We start from the raw sequence: 17,799 nt of genomic DNA, 5'->3' as shown, positions 1-17,799 counted from the left end.
GTTTTCAGAAACTGGCAAAGTATTGAGTTTAACTACATGGTTTGGATCAAAGCAGAACTACTTTTCGCCATTCAAAAGCATATGACTTAGGTGGCACGGAGCTGACATCTGATACCTGTTCAGTTTATTTGATCCATTCAACTGAGCAGCCAACTCGATAGCAAAGAAATCCAGACAAAACCACTTTTTTAAAACCACATTAGGCTATACTTTCAAATTTAGCAGTCTTTCATAGAACTTGGCTTCTTAAGTGATGAGAAATTAGTATAAAATAATATGGAAGATATAAAATAAGAAATTAATATATATTTATAATATATAGTATACCGGATCGGCTGTTGCAAATAACTGGTAAATTATGAACTACAACGATAGTAATAACCGAAAGTGTAGTCTAACCTATGTCAGATGCCAGCATGGGTCAATATACAGGCATCCCCCAGTTTACAAAAGTTTGCTTGATGCCACTTCACTTTTACAAAACATCTGCATTAGTACCTGTTTTCGCTAACCGAAAGAGATCCAAAGAGGATTTTCACTTACGAAAAAAACCGAAACACAGAACTAGCATTCAGAGTTTGTTTCGCAGCAAGCCAGTAAAGAGGCAGCACGCGCCCCAAGCAGCGAGTGTGGTGTCGCCAAGCTCCTGGCCTGGGAACCACACTCGGCATCTTAGCACTGAGCCCCCATTGCGTCTAGGCTTCAGGGCCTCCGTTAGCAAGGTGTGTCCTAAGGATCAGAAAAGCCTAAGAGAGCTCACGAGCGTTTTATGTGTTATTGGGTATGGCTTGGTAGGTTATTTTTGGGTCTGGGAACACTCAAAAGTTTTTCGCACATAAATTGATGGTAGTTGCTTCTTTGATTTACGGTATGTCGGCTTACAAAAGGTTTCATAGGAACGCTCTACTTTCGGATCATGGGGAAACCGCTAAAGGTTTTTCTTCATCCTTTTAACTTGCGTGATAGCCAGCAAGAATGATTTACAGTATGGTTGGCTCACATTATTTTTTGCTCGAATAAAGGGCTGCTTCTGAAAACCTGCCTGTCCCCTGACTCTTTACTGTTGCTGCAATACGTCTTCTGTTGACAAAACTGGAAAACCAGACAGCAGCAGCTAAAAGCCCTGTCTACCATCGACAGTCAGTGCACACAGCCTCCGCCCTGGAACCTGAGCAAAGGAGACTATTTTTTAATTTTTTTTATTGAACTTTAGATGAAGGTTTACAAAACAAACTAGTTTCTCATCAAACAGTTAGTATACACATTGTTGTATGACTTTGGTTAACAACCCCCGACATGTCAACACTCTCCCTTCTCAACCCTGGATTCCGTATTACCAGCTTTCCTGTTCCCTTCTACCTTCCAGTCCACCGCGCCCCCCCACCAGGGCTGGTACGCCCCTTTAGTCTTGTTTTGTTCCATGGACCTGTTCTATCTTTGGCTGAAGGGTGAACCTCAGGAGTGGCCTCATTACTGAGCTGAAAGGGTGTCCTGGGGCCATACTCCCAGGGTTTCTTCAGTCTCTGTCAGGCCAGCAAGTCTGGTCTTTCTTTTTGAGTTAGAATTTTGTTCTACGTTTTTCTCCAGCCCTGTCCGAGACCCTCTATTGTGATCCCTGAGGAGACTATTGTATATGGCCCCCTTGGAGCATTAATTCATGTATTTATTCATTCATTGATTTGAGAAATAATTCTTGATTTCCTTCTATACCCCTGGCATATATGAATACATATGAATAGGTGGTGGTTCCTGCTACAGAAAGACTTAAAGTCTAGTGGGGGTGAGAGATGAGTAAGCAAATAATGCAGCCGAGAACTAATCACTAAAATAGAGAGATTTACTAGGCAAGCTGAGATGTAACTGACGGCTGGGGAAAGGAGAAGAGTGTCAGAACACTGAGCTGAGTTTTGAAGGATAAGCATGAGAGCAAAATAGGAATGGCACCCCCAGGGGAAGAGATGAAGTGTGAGGGCGTGGGGATGGACAGGACCATGGAGGGGTAGGGGGCTCCAGACGAAGGGCTGGGACGTGGGAGTGCGGGGAGATTCGGGCGGTCAGGACACAAATGAGCTCGGTCTACACTAAAGCACTGACCACCGGCCTGCAGGCAATGGGAGCTTAAAGCGAGTTAACAGGGTATCAGAAAAGCAACTTCTCGGAGTGGGCTGGGGAGTCCCTGGTTGTTGCAAATGGTTAATGAGTTTGGCTGCTAACCAAAAGGTTGGAGGTTTGAATCTACCCAGAGGTGCCCCAGAAGAAAGGCCTGGCGATCTCCCTCCAAAGGATCAGGGGTTGAAAACTCCACGGAGCACGGTTCTGCTCTGACACAAGGGGGTCACCAGGAGCCAGAGCTGACTTGACCTACTGCCTTTCCATGCTGCAGTAAGGAAGCAAAGGGAGGCGCCTGCCCTGGCGTGCCACTCTCCCAAGTAGTGGCATTGCCCCCCCTGCTTGCCACAGAAGGTCTCTTACTGTCTCTGTTTTACCCGAGACTAGAACTTTTGGTGAACCTGTCAGGCATCGTCAGTCCTTGTTCTCTGACAGTAAACCAATAGCTCCTGCAGCCTGGGAGCTAAAGACCACCTTTAATATGGGCAGTAACACAGTACATCTCGACTTGGCATTCTGTCTAGAAATTGCAAGTGGGAAGATTTCTCAGCGCTCACTTCTTAGCTGTAAAAACTCCTGATGAGGCTCTCCGCTGGCACTGATTGGGGAGGTTATAATGGCCCATTAAAAGCCTAGCCAGGGAGGATGCATTACAGTATGCCACAATCCCTGAAGGACACGTTCCAAGGTAAACACTGTCGAGAATGCGAAGGCATGTTCCGGCCAGAAGGACCAGCACAGCAGAATAAATGCACTTGTGAGAGGGGCTCTGAGAATCGCTGGGAAGTGCATCTGAGCCCAGAAAGGGGCCTGATACGCCTTCTGCGAGCATGGCTGTCTCCAAGGAATATGTGAGTCAAGATCCCTCCAAATGAAGTCCAGAATATTCATGGCCATTCACCAGGCCTGGTACTGGGGACCTTGGTGATGGCCTTCATGGTGACACTAAGGAATTGTACCTCCTCAGGCTCAGCTGGGCAGGATGGCAGCCGCAGTAGCATTTTATAGCAGGAATCCTGAAAATGTCAGGAATGTAAGATAAAGTGTTTCTGGCTGAAATCAGGAGTCTTTAGATACACTTGCGTAGTCCTTGGTCACAGGCCCTGCTCCAAAGCTATTGAGACCACTGTGCCCGCTTCAAGATAGTAGCAGCCAGTAGCTGAAACTCTGGGGTGACGGCTGTGGGCTCCTTGGCTGAGCAACTTCATAGAGCTGATCCAAGCCACTAGAAATAGGTGTCAAGGTGGGTAGACTTTCATAGCAGCACTATTCACAAAAGTCAAAAGGTGGAAACAACCTCTGATGGTTAAGATGGTGTATCAACTTGGCTTGGCCATGATTCTCAGTAGTTTGTCAGCCATACGATGTTGTGATCAAGTCGTATGATGTTGTATGCTGAGCAAATAATCCGAGAAACGACTATATGAAGGGCATGGCGTCAGGATTGGAGGAAGATTCATTGACAGCCTTCATTGTGCAGATGACACCACCTTGCTGGCTAAGTGAAGAGGACTTAAAGCACTTACTGATGAAGATCAAAGACTATAGCTTTCAGTATGGCTTACACCTCAACATAAAGAAAACGAAATCTTCACAACTGGACAAATAAACAACATCATGATAAACGGAGAAAAGACTGAGGTTGTCAAGGATTTCATTTTACTTGGATTCACAATCACCATCTATGGAAGCAGCAGTTAAGAAATCAAAAGACACATTGCTTGGCAAAGTATTTGTTGTTGTTGTTAGGTGCCGTCGAGTTGGTTCCAACTCATAGTGACCCTATGCACAACAGAACAAAACACTGCCCAGTCCTGAGCCATCCTTACAATCATTGTTATGCTTGAGCTTATTGTTGCAGCCACTGTGTCAATCCACGTCATTGAGGGTCTTCCTCTTTTCCGCTGACCCTGTACTCTGCCAAGCATGATGTCCTTCTCCAGGGACTGATCCCTCCTGACAACACGTCCAAAGTATGTAAGACGTAGTCTCGCCATTCTTGCCTCTAAGGAGCATTCTGGCCACACTTCTTCCAAGACAGATTTGTTCATTCTTTTGGCAGCCCATGGTATATTCAATATTCTTCGCCAACCCCACAATTCAAAGGCATCAACTCTTCTTCAGTCTTCCTTATTCATTGTCCAGCTTTCACGTGCATGTGATGCGATTGAAAATACCATGGCTTGGGTCAGGCGCACCTTAGTCTTCAGGGTGACATCTTTGCTCTTCAACACTTTGAAGAGGTCCTTTGCAGCAGATTTGCCCAATGCGATGCATCTTTTGATTTCTTGACTGCTGCTTCCAAGAAAAATGAAATCCTTGACAACTTCAATCTTTTCTCCATTTATCATGATGTTGCTCATTGGTCCAGTTGTGAGGATTTTTGTTTTCTTTATGTTGAGGTGCAATCGGTCCTGAAGGCTGTGGTCTTTGATCTTCATTAGTAAGTGCTTCAAGTCCTCTTCACTTTCAGCAAGCAAGGTTGTGTCATCTGCATAATACAGGTTGTTATTGAGTCTTCCTCCAATCCTGATGCCCCGTTCTTCTTCATATGGTCCAGCTTCTTGGATTAATTGTTCAGCATACAGATTAAATTAAAAAAAAAATTTTTTTAAATAGGTGTGGTGAAAGAATACAACCCTGTCGCACACCTTCCCTGACTTTAAACCACACAGTATCCCCTTGTTCTGTCCGAACAACTGCCTCTTGATCTATGTAAAGGTTCCTCATGAGCACAATTAAGTGGAAGAATGGAATTCCCATTCTTCACAATGTTATCCATAGTTTGTTATGATCCACACAGTCAAATGCCTTTGCGTAGTCAATAAAACACAGCCAAACACCCTTCTGATATTCTCTGCTTTCAGCCAGGATTCATCTGACATCAGCAATGATATCCCTGGTTCCACATCCTCTTCTGAAACTGGCCTGAATTTCTGGCAGTTCCCTGTTGATATACTGCTGCAGCCGTTTTTGAATGATCTTCGGCAAAATTTTGCTTGTCTGTGGTATTAATGCTATAATTTCCACATTCAGTTGAATCACCTTTCTTGGGAATAGGCATAAATATGGTAAGGTATAGGGTCAGTGAAAAAGCAAACCCTCAGTAAGATGGATTGACACAGTGACTGCAACATTGGCCCAAGCATAGCAACAATTGTGAAGATGGTGCAGGACCAGACAGTGTTTTGTTCTGTTGTACATAGGGTCGCTATGAGCCAGAACTGACTCTATAGCACCTAACAACAACAACAATTATGTTGTGATCACCCCCATGATGGGATCTGCTGTTAGCAGCCAGTCAGTTGAAAGGGGATTTCCTTGGGCATGTGGACTACATCGAATTTAAATGGACATTCTGGCAAGGCTCAGGGGCTTTTTGCTCACCCTGGATCCTGCAGCTGGCTTCTGTTCATCTGACCTCCCCGTTCTTGGGACTTGAGCTAACAGCTTACCTTCGGTCTTGACTGCCGATCTTGGGATTCATCGATCCTTGCAGCCTGTGAGCAAGGGCCCTGCTGTCTGACCTGCCTATCTTGGGTTCTCCAGCCGCTTCGACTACGTGAGCTAGAGGAAGCCTCTATCCTGCCCCACAGCCTTGGGACTGTCCACCCTTTACAACTGCCTGAGCCATTTCCTTGATATCAATCTCTCTATATGTATATTTATTTGCTTTACTGATTTTGTTTCTCTAGAGAAACCAACCTATAGCACAACTCAAGTATCCATCAACAGATGAATGGATAAACATTTGTGGCATATACATGCAATGGAATGTAATTCAGCCATAAAGAGAAATGAACTCCTGATACATGATACGACGTGGATGAACCTTGAAAACATTATGCTCAATGAAATTAGTCGGACACAAAAGGACAAATATTGTGTAATCCCACTTATATAAAATGCTTAGAATAGGCAAATGCACGTGTTGTTGTTAGATGCCATGGAGTCAGTTCTGACTCATAGTAACCCCATGTACAACAGAACAAAACACTGCCCACTCCTGTGCCATCGTCACAATTGTTGCTATATTTTAACACATTGTTGCAGCCACTGTGTCAATCTATCTCATTGAAGGGCTTCCTCTTTTTCACTGGTCCTCTACTTTACCAAGTGCAATTCCTTCTCCAGGGACTGGTCCTTCCTGATAACATGTCCAAAGTACTTGAGACACAGTCTTGCCATCCTCGCTTCTAAGGAGCATTCTGGCTATACTTCTAAGACAGGTTTGTTCGTTCTCCTGGAAGTCCATGGTATATTCAGTATTCTTCAGCAATACCACAATTCAAAGGCATCAATTCTTTTTCCATCTTTCTGAGTCATTGTCCAGCTTTCGCAGGCATAGGAGGCAATTGAAAATATGGCTTGGGTTAGACACACTTTAGTCCTCAAAGTGACATCTCTGCTTTTCATCACTTTAAAGAGGTCTTTTGCAGCAGGTTTGCCCAGCGCAATATGTTGTTTGATTTTTTAACTGCTTCCATGAGTTGATTGTGGATCCAAGTAAAATGAAATCCTTGACAGCTTCAACATTTTCTCCATTTTATTAGTGATTATTGAGGCTAGAGGGAGGGAGGAATGGGAAGTTATTGCAAAAGAAGTACTGAGTTTCTTTTTGAGGTGATGAAAAACCTTTGGAAATAGTGGTGTGGTTGGGTAACAGGGCACAAGTAGTTAATGCCACTCAACTGTACACTTAAAAATGGTTAAAATGGCAAATATTTTAAGATATTTTACCATAATAAAAATAATTCTTTAAAAAAGGATGGACAGAACATGAAAAAGCTGGATGCCTGGCTGTTATCTAGATGTTTCCCATGCATTCTTCAAGCACTAGAGGTTGACAAATGGCGGGGGGGGGGGCGGGGGCGGGGAGTAGTGGCATTCATCCTAAACCTGGCCACATACCAGTTCACTTGTAAGTAGAAGAGTATCTTTCAGAGAAATTACTCAACTAAGGTATTTTCAAACTAGGTGTTTAGGACTGAAATTTCTGTTAATGAGGTGAACGATCCAAGTTGAAAACACTCCCACTACAAAGCACTTAAAAATGCTGGATAAAATATGACAAACTTCCCTTTAAATGCATGTCTAAACTAGTGAGACCTGACCATCTCAGTAACCTGGGGCTGAATGGCCTTAGCGAGCCTGGAAGTGAGGTGTTGGACTTAGAAAACGTGGGAAGCTGAAACTGTGAAAGTGTCCCCACTCCTGCCACCAACACACATACATACCCAGGGCTTTCAAACAATTACTGTCAAAAAAACAAAACAAAAGTTCCCATCAAGTTAATTCCTGGTGAACCCACATGTGTCAGAGTAGAACTGTGCTCCACAGGATTTTCAGTGGCTGATTTTTCAGAAATAGATCACCAGACCATTCTTCCAAGGTGCCTCAGGGTGGATTTGAACCTCCAACCTTTTGGTTAGCAGCCAGGGGCTTTAATGGTTTGTATGGCCTAGAGCCCCCATCAAAGACTTAGGCTTTGAAAAAAACTTACCCATTGGCATAGTCGATGACTGGAAGTCATTATCTGTCTTGGCCTGAGCTCTGGAGAAAAGCAAAAATCTCCACTAAGAATGTGTGGCTGAGAGTCTGTCCTCACTCAGGTGAGTGGACTGATATTACCTGTGTGGCCCAGGAACCCCTACACTGAGAAATTAACATTAAAAGTAGTGGTCCTCGTACACTACTGGTGAAAATGTAAAATGGTGCAGCCACTTTGGAAAATGGTTTAGGAGTTCCTTAAAAAGTTAAACATAGGATTTGCATATGGCCTAGTAATTCTACTTTTAAATAAAAAAAAAAAAAAAAAAATTTAAATAAATACCCAAGAGAAATTTAAACATTGCTGTTGTTGTTGTTAGGTACCATGGAGTTGGTTCCGACTCAGTGAGCATATATACAATAGAACAAAACGCTGCCTGGTCCAGCACCATCCTCACAATCACTGTAATGCTGAGCCCATTGTTACAGCCACTGTGTCAATCCATCTGCTGAAGGTCTTCCTCTTTTTTGCTGACCCTTTACTTTACCAAGCATGATGTCCTTCTCCAGGGACTAGGCTTTTCTGATAACATGTCCAAAGTAGGTAAGATGAAGTCTCACCATCCTTGCTTCCAAGGAGCAGTCTGGCTGTAGTTCTTTCAAGACAGACTTGTTTGTTCTTCTGGCAGTTCTCCATGGTAGATTCAGTACTCTTCACCAACACCACAATCCGAAGACATCAGTTCTTCTTCTTTCTTTCTTATTCATTGTCCAGCTTTTGCATGCATATGAGGCGATTAAAACACTGTGGCTTAGATCAGGCGCACCTCAGTCTTCGAACATTTTAAAGAGGTCTTTTCAACACTTTAAAGAGGTCTTTTGCAGCAGATTTGCCCAGTGCAATACATCATTTGATTTCTTGACTGCTTATTGGTCCAGTTGTGAGAATTTTTGTTTTCTTTATGTTGAGGCGTAATCCATGCAAAAGGCTGTGTAGTCTTTCACTTCATCGGTAAGTGCTTCAAGTTCTTTTCACTTTCAACAAGCAGTGTTGTGTCATCCCTACATCACGAATTGTTAATAAGTTTTCCTCCAGTCCTGATGCTGCATTCTTCTTCATATAGCCCAGCTTCTCGGATTCTTTGCTCGGCATGTTTTTGTCGTTAAGTGCCGTGGAGTCAGCTCCAACTTATAGCAACCCTATGTATCACAGAACGAAAAACTGCCCAGTCCTGTGCCATCCTCATGATTGTTGCTGTGTTTGAGCCCATCGTTGCAGCCACTGTGTCAATCCATCTCCTTGAGGATCTTCCTCTTTTCTGCTGACCCTGTACTTTACCAAGCATGATGTCCTTCTCCAGGGACTGATCCATCCTGATAACATGCCAAAGCATGTGAGACATAGTCTTGCCATCCTTCCTTCTAAGGATGTTTGGGGGAACACAGTTCAACCCATAACACCGCTCAAAATTAACGTTCAATCGTCAGATTGAAAATATATCCAGGCTGTATGTGGAAGTAAATCCAGATTTTATGTGTCCCCCCTTTAATAAAAATATAAAATTATTAATTTAAAAGATTGTTATAAGTGGATAAGATGTGGAGAATTTCCAACACTAGCACATTGCTGGTGGAAATGTAAAATGGTGTAGCCGCTGTGGAAAACAGCTTGGCGGTTCCTAAGAAAGTTAAACATAAAGCTACCACCCGTTGCCGTCAAGTCAGTTCCGACTCATAGAGACCATATCGGACAGAGCAGAGCTGCCCTATTGGGTTTTCAAGGAATGGCTGTTGGATTCGAACTGCTGACCTTTTGGTTAGCAGCTGAGCTCTTGACCACTGCGCCACCCAGGGCTCCAGAGCTACCACATGACCCAGAAATTCCGCTCCTAAGTATGTAGCCAAGAGAACCGAAAGCTGGAATGCAAACAGATGTTTGTATACTGCTGTTCATTGCAGCACTGTTCACAATAACCAAAAGGTGGAAACAACCCAAGTGCTGATCAACATATGAATGGGTAAACGAAATGTGGCACATACATGCGGTGGAATACTGTTCAGCCATAAAGAGAAATGAAATTCTGATACCACCCCACGAGTGAACCTTGAAAACACTCTGCTGAGTAAGAAAAGTCAGACATGAAAGAATAAACATTGTATGATATCACTTATTGAAATATCTAGAAAAAAGAAGATTAGGGGTTACCAGGAGATGGGGGTGGGGGTGAGGGTTAAACAGAGTTGGTAGAGGACCATGAAAGGGACCATGCAGTGAGGAGCCCCAAAACTCTGGCTGCGTTAGCATCATGGCAAATTCGCATCTGCATGTATACAAACTGGACAGAGTTACCTTGTTCTTGCAATTCAAGAACAATAATGTCTTCTGTGGTGGTGTCTTTTAAATTTATGTGAATCAAGATCCTTCTGAAACTCTCTTTCAAGATAAACCTAAGCCTTTGTTTGGGTTATCCCTTTAGGCACACTCTTGGTATCAACAGAATGACCGTACCCACGTTGAAGGGGAACGTGTTTAGTGGAATGTCAGCATTCTAATGGGTTTGTTAAACCCATTTATTTCATATACAGAGATCATAATGACAGGGCTATAGATAGCAAATGTGGACTTTACAGGGTAATTTGCGTAGTCACTCTGGAGAATGTTCTGAGGTTGTTAAACCCAGTAACCACCTACTGCAATAGTTTCCTTACCTATAGCATATATATGGAGCCCTGGTGATGCAGTCATTAAGAGCTTGGCTGGTAACCAAAAGTTTGGCAGTTCAAATCCACCACACACTCCTTGGAAACCCTGTGGGGCAGTTCTTCTCTGTCTTATAGGGGTACTGTGAATTGGGTACTGTGAATTGGAATCAACTCAACGTGACAGGACTTTTTTTTTTATATAGCATATCCAGAATCATTACATATAAAGTGAAAATCTATGAAGCTTGTGGGTATATGTGGTGGTACGCTAGATACTACAGACCTTGCCCTATGAGGAACCCCCAAATTTCCTCTTCACCTGATCTCGATGAAGTCACTCTCCCCTCCTTTTCAGACCTCAAGTTCTCATTACTAGAGTCACCATGATCACAAAAGGTCACTCTCTCAACTTAAGTGCTTATTACTCACAGGACAAGGTTCCAACTCCTAAAAAACCAAGTAGTTGCTGTCAACTCGATTCCAACTCATGGCAACCGTGACTCATGGTGACTCGGACGCATGGCAACCCTGACTCACGGCAACCCCAACTCATGGCAACCCCATGTGTATCAGTGTAAACTGACCCAGGGGGTTCCCAACGGCTGGTTTTCCAGAAGTAGATAGCCAGGCTTTTCTTCGGAGCCTCAAACCTCCAGCCTTTCAGTTAGCAGCTGAGCATGTTAACTCTTTGTGCCACCCAAGGACTCTTCTTACTCCTAGGCATGGCATTTAAGGCTCTTCACAAGCTGCCACCATTGTGCCCTTCCAGCCTCACTGCCCACTGAGCCCTCTTCCTCCTCCACTCTGGCCAAGCCAGACTACCTCCGCTCCCCACAAGGCCAGGTTCTTTCTCATATCTCTGTGCCTGCACATACTTCTCCCACTGTCCGGTGTGTCCTTTCCTCTCTTCTCTGTCTGACAAACTTTTGCTCAGCCCTGAAGAAACCAAAAACCAACCCCACTGCCGTCAAGTCAGTTGTGACTCACAGCAACCCCATAGGGTTTTCAAGGCTGTAAGTAGACTGCCATGTCTTTCTCCTATGGAGCTGCTGGTGGTTTCAAACCACCAACCTTTTGGTTAGCAGTCAGGGCTTTTGACCACTGGGCCACCAAGACTCCTCCAGCCCTGAAGAAACAGCTCCAGAGTCACCTCCTCTGTGAAGTCCTCTCTAGCTCTTAGAGGCAGAATCGGGCCTTCCCTTCATCTGTGCTCTTGGTGAACAGCCCACACCATTCTTGCTTCTACCATAACCTTACTCACCTTCAACATTAATAATATACTCCTGTCAACCTGCCGGCTGGGCCAGAAACACCCGGAGGCCCAGGCCCACATTGCTGTGCTCATCTCTGTAGTCTCAGCACCTAGCACTGTGCCTGGCATATGGTTGGCGAAACCAAAACCATAGCAACCCTATAGGACAGAGTAGAACTGCTCCATAGGACTTTCAAGGAGTGACTGGTAGATTTGAACTGCTGACCTTTTGGTTAGCAGCTGTAGCTCTCTGTAGCTCTTAACCACTGTGCCACCAGGGCTCAAGGTTGGCACTCAAGTGCTATTTGCTAGTGAACCAATCACTACAGCCCTTAAAATGCATATAGTATCTGCTTAGGGTACATTGAATGTATGTTCATGGTGGTGGTGTAATTTGAAAATAGACATTGAGAATGGATGTGAAACTTGAAGAATGTAATCAATGTCACTGAATTGTGCGTGTAGAAATTGTTAAACTGCTGTGTGTTTGGTTGTGTGTATTTTCACCACAATAATTTTTTAATTTAATTTTTAATGCATATAGGACTCATGGAGATGGTGGAGAACCCCTGGGAGGCCTCCTCCCTTCAGTAAACGTGAGTGAGGTGACTTAATTGTCATCTTAGCTGGCACAGGCCTGGGCCTTGAGGGCCTGAGACGTGGATGAGGAAGGAGGAGGGAGGGCTCCTAGCTACAGTAAACCATGGTCAGCCAGAGGCCACCGTGCAGGCCTGCAGGGAGAGTGGGGCTCCCCAGAAGAGTGAGGAGGTATGCGCAGTGGGCCAAGGAGGGCAGGCCATAGGTATTGGGGAGGAGAGGGACCCAAAGGACAGTGAGCACGATGGCCTGGCTTTTTTACCTCTAAGCTGGGCGCCATCTTTGCATGTTAGCTGAATATGTAACAGAGCAGATAAAGACCTGGAGCTGCATTCATGCACTGACTACAGCCAGGTACAAAGTTCCTGGGTTCATGTCCAACTCCATCTGAGGGAATCACAGGCACTGCAAATCGGCCTTAAGCTTGTTTGCTCTGCCCTGTTGAAGGGAAGAGGGGAAAAGAACCAAACCCGGGGACTGAAAATGTCAGCCTTTAGGAAATAAATCATTGCTGTTTAGATTCTTCTCATTTCAGCAGCATTTCCAGCTCTCCTCCAGAGGGCTGGCCTTGCTGGGGCTCGGCACTGCGTGGTACCTCGGGCCTGGGTTATCTCTCTAAGGAAATATTTGGGGAAAGTGAATGCCACACCCTCTTCTGCCAGTGGCTGAGTGACCACTTTCCCACAGTGCTTGGCTTTCCTGGAGGGTGGGGCATGTGGGCCAGTAGGTCCTGAAAGAGAAGATGCTAGAACACCTAGCGTTGGTCTAACCCTATGCAGAATCTAGTCGCACGTCAGGTGAGAACATGTCCTGGCTTCCTTTGGCTAACTACAGAAGGCCTGTTATGCGATGACCTTTCATTGTGATGACAAAGCTTGCTTAGAATATTTTCAGTAACTTTTCCCACCAATAAAGTAGCCTTGGGTGTCCATATTCTTCTCCCCTGTTTACACCCAGGAGTCCTTCCTGGCCCCTCTGCCTTCTTTTCATCAGCTGTCTGGTTCTCCTGCCCATCCCAGAGGCCAACAGCTGCCCTCAAGGGCCACGAATGGGGAGAAGAGAGCTCCTACCTCAACCAGGAGCCAACTGTGGAGCTATGTTGGCCCTGGGCTCAGAAGTAAACAGAAGACCCACCACTCCATTGCTTCAGCTAATAATAGTAATAATAACATCCACAAGTATTCTGTTCACTGGTTGTTTATCCTGTGCCAGGCCCTATACTGAGTACTTTGTGTCCCATCTTATTTAATCCTCACACCAATACTATGGGATCGGTAGTACTATCTCCATTTTCTAGAGAGTACTAAATGTTAGTGAGTCTGCTTGGTCTCCCAGCTACTAAATGGCAGACTCCAGGTTCCAAGCTCTTAGCCTCTCTGCCCTTCAATTCCCCCAGCTGTGCCTGGCCAACTTTTCCTGGGCCTTGAACAAGGGCAGGGGCCCATATATGATGGAGATTCTTCAGGCCACCCATTACCTTATAAGATTGACCTAAAACCAAACCAAACTCATAGAGACTCAGAGAGACACTATAGGACAGAGTAGAACTGCCCCATAGGGTTTCCAAGGCAGTAATATTTTCAGAACGCCACATCTTTCTCCTTAACCACTATGCAATCAGGGGTCTTTAAGATAGACCTAGGTTATCTTTGTTCTCCTCCTAAGCGGAAAGATGAGGCAGTCTGCTTCTAGGAAACACTATGGGGCAGTTCTACCCTGTCCTATAGGGTTGCTATGAGTAGGAATTGACTCTCAATGGCAAAGGTTTTCTTTCCTTTTCTTTTTACCCAATCATACCTTCTGGACCCAGCCCAAATCCCTCCCCCAGGAAGCCTCCTCTGCCTGTACCAGGGTCCACTGATGAACCCCACCCTACCCCCACCTGAGACCTCTCTAGAACCCTCACTAGTCAAGGGTGATCCACAGACAGCAGCCTTGGCATTGTCTGGGAGAAATGCAGAATCCTGGCCAAGTAAGGTGCCCCCGGGCACTTATCGGTGGAGCTAGGCTCACCAACCCACAGAGCAAAAGAACTAGGTGCTTTCCAGCCAAATTTTACTGGCAGATTGGGGTGCCTCCAGCCACTTACCAGTGGCACTACAGAGATTTGGAACACTTGCCCGAGCACGACAGATGTGGGTGGTGAGACCCAAGGGACCGAGAGACCAAGGAACCAGGAAGCAGAAGCTGAAGAGACAAGAAACACAGGAAGCAGAGCTGCCTCGGTCTCAAAGGGTAGAGCCACAACTTCTGGAGTCTCAAAGGATGGTGTCATCGCTCAGATGAGCTAGCCGAATGGGGCCACCCAAATTTGAGGGAGCAGAGTTGCTGTTCCAGTGGGCCTAAAGGCAGAACTGAAGCCCAGGGCTGAGGGGTCTCCACTCAGAATTCAGAGAGTGTGGCCAATACCTAGAGTCTAGAGGGCAGGGCCTTTGTATAAATGGTCTCAGAGAACAGAGGATTACTTTCAAGCCTTGAGGGCTAATCTAATGTGTTCTACTGACTTGCTTGGTGACTGTTATCCCTTCTTTCCCCCCAATTCCTCCCATTTGTATCCTGGAAGAAGATAACTTATTCTAGATTTCACAGTTGAAGAGGAATTTTTGGATTTTGGACTTGGAGTTGCTTGAAGACTTTCGCTATGATATGGTGGGGTGAATGTGTTTTATATGTGGGAAGGACATGAATTTTGGGGGGCCAAAGAGTCAAATGTTATGGATTCAATTGCGTCCCCCAACAAAAAATCTGTCAACTTGGCTAGTCCATGATTCCCAGTATTGTGTGATTGTCCACAATTTTTCATGTGATGTGATTTTCCTATGTGTTGTAAATCCTACCTCTATGATGTTAATGAAGCGGGATTAGTGGCAGTTATGGTAATGAGACATGTTAATGAGACAAGACTCAATCTACAAGATCAGGTTGTGTCTTAAGTATATATCTTTTGAGACATAAAAAAGATAAGTGAACAGAGAGACACGGGGACCTCATACCACCAAGAAATAAGAGCCAGGAGAATAGCACATCCTTAGGACCTGGAGTCCCTGAGATGAGAAGCTCCTTGACCAGGGAAGATTGATGACAAAGACCTTCTCCCAGAGCCAAAAGAAAGAGAAACCTTCCCCTGGATTCAGACTGCTAGACTGTGAGACTCCTGGACTGTGAGAGAATACATTTCTCTTTGTTAAAGCCATCCACTTGTGGTATTTCTGTTATAGCAGCATTAGATAACTAAGACAGAGCCTGTTAATAACATGTAGGTATTAGCTAGATACGTGGTAACTCCAGGGAAATACTCACCAGAGGCAGCCCATATGCTTGTGAGATGTAGCTGTCTTTCACAATGAGAATCAGCCAGTTGTGTCATGTCCCTTTATTTATTGTGAGCCTGCACCTCTTTGAAGAGGCCAGAGCCTAAGTCATAAGCCCACATCAAGAGCAGACTGTGTCCCCACCTGCCCATTCCCACTCATAAGGACATCTGTCTGCCAGAGAATACACAGACAGATGATTATATGAAAAGTATAGTGGAAGTCTTGGTTCCAATAGGTGTGGACAATGGGATTGACAACTGAGCTGGCATGTGATAGAATAGCCATGTTCATTGCCCACTTGGGCCTATCCTTAGTTTGAACTGACTGAAAAAGAGTGATACTGTAGATGGCAAGTGCTGGTAGCCAGCAGGGAGCCAAAATTCCCACAGTCATGACTAGGGATTTGGCCGAGTGGCTCTCCCATTGAAGGGTGGTTCTTGACTGGTCCATCAGCTCAGTGTGCTGAAGCTGCTTGCAGGCCACCACAAAGATGTTGATATAGATCACCAGCATTATGAGTAGGGGGGTAGAACACATCCAAAGAAATGAAATACACACTGTAGCTCATGGGGACCGCATTCTCAAAGAGCCACCTCACAAGGCAGTAGCTTTCACTCATGGTTCCATCCCAGGGCTCCATGCAGTTGTCGGTGGCATTGTCTTTGCTGTTCCATCCCAGGAATGGAGTCAGTTCAATGCCAGTAAGATACTAAAGGCAAGGACCTGGAGGACAGCCATGACCCTTCTTGCCCAGATTCCAGTGACCAAACTGTTATACCTGAGTGGGAGGAGGATGGCCAAGTACCTGTCAACACCACGGCCAGGATAAGATAGAGCTCTGCATGAGCACCAGCACGAAGCAGGCAAGGAAGGGGCAGCTATGAAAGTCAGCACAGAAGCCAGGCTGATGGTGATGGCAAAGGGGATGGCGAACAGCCCCATGGCCATGCCAGCCACCGCCAAGGACGCCAGGAAGTAGTTGGTGGGTGTCTATAGCACACTCGATGTGCCCACTGCAGCACACACCAGCACACTGCCTGCCACTGACAGTGCAGCGGTGGCCAGCTCCAGTGCCAGGTACAGCAAATTCTGCACCTCCAACAGCTTGGCCGAGCCCACACCAACTTGGGCCACACTGGGCACGGCCTGGGACCCGAGTAGCACATCCACCAGCCACGTCCTCTCCACCAGGCTCTCTCCTGATTTCTTTTTTTTAATGCTCAAAATGTGAAATTCTCTCCCAGGGCTTCCTCTCTGACCTCACACTCAGGTGTCCACGTATGTGGCCCATAGCTCGTCCTCCAGGACTCCCAGCTCTGATTCAGAGGAAGCCACCTCCTGGGGTTCCAGAATGTCAGCACCTGCCATAAAACAGTTCCACTGAGGTTCTGTGGTCTCTGCCGGTGACTGTGCGTCCCAACTCACAGTCCTGCTCCAGGCCTGTCACGGCCTTTGGAACAGCACGCTCTTTTTTAATCACCTGTTTCCTATGTGCACCAGCCCTTAAAGAGAAGCTGTGTGTTTACTCTTTCACTTCCTGTGGGAAGGGCAGCCCTCTGTGCACGTGCTCGAGCAGTTGCTCTGGTCATGGGGCCTACAGGCCTTCTGAAGAGGGAGCCATTTGTGTGGACTCTGGAATGCAGGTGTGGGCGAGGCTGCCAGTGTTTGCTGAGGGAGGGGAGTTGGGCGAGGCCACTCGGCTGTCTGTGAAATCACGCTGCCTGCACCAGTGGGGTGCCAGCCTCCAGCTCTGCGGAGGAGGAGAGGCCAGGCTCTGCGCCGGGGGCCTCTGGGAGGGCTGTGATGCCAGAATGTCCTCTTGGGATGAGCATCGGTTCATCTCCTAGGGTGCAGCACGGGCTCACAGGGGGTAGAGGAGGTGTGTCCTCCTTGGTGGGTGCAGTTGGCAACAAAATGCCTTGCTGGCTCTCCGCTACAGCAGTTCCATGGGGTCAGGGTTCAGGGCTGAAGGGGCGGCCCTCAAGTGGAGTTCAGTGGGACTGGGTTCAGCCTCTGTACAGCCTGGCTCGAGGACGAGCAGGTGCCCGGGAGCTGAGCTGGGCATCTGCACCACCACAAGACCTTTGGGCCCTGGTGCACGTGAAGCATTGTCCCAGACCAGCCCAGAGCAAGGTCAAGGAGATGGGCAATTGTGGGAGGCAGTGGCTGGGCAAAGAGCTCACACCTGGTGGGGTGTAATTAGTGAGTTAGCACTTTCTTTTCCCTTTTTTCATTTGGGAGGCAGTATGTAGAATGGGTAAGAACATCAATTCTGGAGGTAGACTCTCTGGCTTTTAAATTCAGTTCTGCCACCTACTAGGTGGAGTCAGTAGG

At 46.2% G+C, this 17,799-nt stretch overlaps 1 pseudogene; it reads right to left on the bottom strand.

The window, feature by feature from the left end:
* Positions 1–9,104: 9,104 nt before the first annotated feature.
* Positions 9,105–17,297, bottom strand: LOC100662325 (adenosine receptor A2b-like; annotated as a pseudogene).
* Between the last annotated feature and the right edge of the window lie 502 nt (positions 17,298–17,799).

The sequence above is a fragment of the Loxodonta africana genome, chromosome 1 (genome assembly GCF_030014295.1).
Source record: "Loxodonta africana isolate mLoxAfr1 chromosome 1, mLoxAfr1.hap2, whole genome shotgun sequence".
NCBI lineage: Eukaryota > Metazoa > Chordata > Mammalia > Proboscidea > Elephantidae > Loxodonta > Loxodonta africana.
The sequence above is the reverse complement of the archived record's forward strand: the minus strand, read 5'-3'. Positions and strand labels throughout refer to the sequence as shown.